Genomic DNA, 3484 nt, shown 5'->3' on the forward strand with positions numbered 1-3484 from the left:
GGGCCGCTGCGGGACCATGCGCAGCGTGATCGCGCGGCCCTTGCACTTTTGGCCCGGCTTCAGGCCGGGGGGCACCCTCCACCATCGCCGGAGGCCAGCCCATGACCCAGAGGCCGTCGACGAGCGCCTGCGTCGAGAGAGTGCCGAGCTTTTCGAGCATCTCGTCGGAAACGGCACCGCCCGAGGCGGGGCCCGTCGCGAGCCCGCGGCACGCCAGCAGCGCGGGCGCCGCAGCGCAGAGCGGCGCCGCACGGCGGAGCGCGGGCGCCGCACGGCGGAGCGCGGGCGCCGCAGTCGAGCGGAGCATGGCGAAGTGTTGCGATGAAACGAACAAAAAAATGTCGCGGCTTTTTCTTTAAAATAAACACCCATCGCACGGGCGGGGAGCTGTTCCTTTTACCCATCTCCTAAATGAACGGCCTTTCATTGACGGCGTGCTGCCTGCTCACAATCCCTGTGTGCCCGTGAGAAGAACAAATTGCCACATGACCGCTCTCCCCGATGAGTTCACTCTCCGCCGCTCGCCTCGATCTTTTTGGGCAGCAGCTGGTTTGACAAGTCCTCCCCGTGGCCTAGGCAGCCGTCGTCGCCCTTGCCCCAGGTAAAGACAGCGCCGTCGGCGGTGATGGCGATGCTGCGGCGGGCCCATGCGGACACAGCGACGACACGCTGGCCAGCAAAGGCCTCGACCTTCTTCGGCAGCAGCTGGCGCCGCTGGTCGCCGTGGCCCAGCATGCCATAGATTCCACCGCCCCAGCTCCAGACGGCGCCGTCAGCGGTGAGGGCGAGGCTGTGGTGCTGTCCAGCCGACATAGCGACCACGCGTTGGTCAGCAAAGGCCTCGACCTTCTTCGGCAGCAGCTGGCTCTGCTCGTCGCCGTGGCCCAACATGCCATTGGCTCCCAAGCCCCAGCTCCAGACAGCACCGCTGGCAGTGATGGCGATGCTGTGATCGTGTCCTGCCGAGACAGCGACGACGCGCTGCTCCGCCAAGGCCTCGACCTTCTTGGGCAGCAGCTGGTGCTGCTCGACGCCGTGGCCCAACCGGCCGTTGTATCCATAGCCCCAGCTCCAGACGGCGCCGTCGGCAGTGATGGCGAGGCTGTGGGCGTCTCCAGCCGACACAGCGACGACGCGCTGCCCAGCGAATGCCTCGATCTTCTTCGGCAGCAGCTGGCTCTGCTCGTCGCCGTGGCCCAACATGCCATTTGCTCCCAAGCCCCAGCTCCAAACGGCGCCGGTGGCGGTGAGGGGGAGGCTGTGCGCCCCTCCAGCCGACACAGCGACGACGCGCTGGCCAGCTAACGCCTCGACCTTCTTGGGCGGCGACTTGCTCTGCTCGTCGCCGTGGCCCAACTGGCTTGCGGCTCCCCAACCCCAGCTCCAGACGCTGCCGCCGCCGGCAAGGGCGAGGCTGTGGACATCTCCAGCCGACACGCTCACGGCGCGCTCGTCGCCCAGCGAGGAGGGGAGGCGGGTCGGCTTGTTGAGCTGCGTCACGCCCTCGCCGTGCCCGAGCAGCGCTGGATTCCAGTCCGGCGCCCTGCCGCACGTCGAGAGCCTCCCCTCGCCATCGATGAAGACGCTGTGGAACACGCCTGCCGCCGCCCTCACCGGCGGGTTGGACTCGCACAGCCGCGCAGCGAAGCACAGCCACCTCACGGCACAACCCTCGCCCTCCGGCAGCGCCGGCAGCTCGAAGCCGCGCTCTTGCGCCCACAAGCGGATGGCCTCCACCGCAAGCGAGGCGTGGAAGAGGAGGGAGACGGCCGCGGCGCGAGCAATGTCGACGGGGTCGCAGCGAGAGACGACGCGCACGAGGAGGTCCGTGGGGAGGTCGAGGAGGCGGGCGGGCGGCGGCGTGTCTGGCGAGGGGGCGGCGGTGGAGACGGAGGCGAGGCGGCGCGAGCGGCGGCGCGGTGGGGTGGACATCGCGAGAAAAGAATTTAACGTGCTCGGGCCAGTTGGGGGGGGCAAACCCTGCCCGGCCCCTAGGACCCCAGGTAAGGCCCAGGTGTGGCCTAGGGCATCAGAAGGGACCAAGAGGAGTCCAGTCTGAGCCATAGAGCCCATGTCTTTGCCCCCGAAGGTCGCGTTCAAATGCCCGGAACGGCCGTCTCAGTGGTGTCCGGCCGGCGCGATCACCGAGCTGTGACGCTCAGGGAAGCCCGATGAGGTACTGGTTTCTTTGCCCAGGGCTGGCCTACGGCCCGTGCTGGATCAGCTGAGCAAGGTTTGGGGAGAATCCTATATTGGGATCTTCAGATATTTTGACGGATGACCAAAATCACCCCGTTTTTGCCCATTTTACCAGTGGAATTCATGAAACGAACAAAAGAATTTACAAATGTGGGAGCTCCAAACTCCGAACAAAGAAATCTCTATAGGTTCTCGAGGTGGATATCCTTTGGCCGCGTTGAAAGAAATCTGGTTTTGCCTTCTTTCTTTCTGCAGAGGGGCTTGTATAGTAAAATTCTTTCTTTCTTTTCTATCGCTCGCACACGCCACATCCATCTTTGCGTGAGTGAGTGAGTGTGTGTGTGTATCGCGCGCCTTGCGGGGGGGGCGCGGAAAAGAGGAACCTCTTAGCGCCCTCGCCATGGTGCTGCAAGCAGCGCCGGGCGACGACGACTTACCGCCTCCCGGTCCCCCTCGGCACACCTCCGCTGCTCAATGTTTGACGACTCGAACCCGTGAAGCTTCCCCGCGCGCGGGTTACCCCGCACACGGGTCAGCCTGCCAGCCACAAATCCACGCAAGCGTGGTCCGCGCGCATGGCATACAGGCGTCCGCCAGACAGCGCAGAGGCTAGGCGACCGGGGAAGGACTAGCTCAAGGGCAACACAGCGTCACCAGCCGTTGGCGCGCAGAACGAGTCTGCGGCCCCCGGTAGGACGAGCGGCCCGCACAGGTCACGAGCAGACAGCGCCTGCTGGCCATTTCGAGACATTCGCAAAGAACGCTAGCTACATGGGAGGGCTTCGTGAAGGATGGATTGAAAAACATTCCAACAAAGAAGAGGCGACGGGAGGAACCGGCAGAGGATGCAGTGACGTGACACACACACACACACACACACACACACACACACACACACACACACACACACACACACACACACACACACACACACACACACACACACACACACACACACACACACACACACACACACACACACACACACACACACACACACACACACACACACACACACACACACACACACACACCGCTCACCCACGCGCACCGGGCCTTGCACTTTAAATGCCGTGGGGCTCCTGTCGTTAGACGTGGAGACGCGAGGGTCGCCCCCCCTTGCCCCACCACCTCGTGTGTGTGGAGAAGTCTACCTTACCTTACCTTACCGGGTGGGACGAGTGCGCGACGCGGACGAACCGCTCAATGTGGCCGGCAGCTCGCGCTGCCGGCGGGGTTGGTTGGGGAGAACCGGCACGGGGAAGGCCGGTCTCCCCGGAGGGGT

This window comes from Emiliania huxleyi (assembly GCF_000372725.1).
Source record: "Emiliania huxleyi CCMP1516 unplaced genomic scaffold EMIHUscaffold_366, whole genome shotgun sequence".
NCBI classification, from domain to species: Eukaryota; Haptophyta; order Isochrysidales; family Noelaerhabdaceae; genus Emiliania; species Emiliania huxleyi.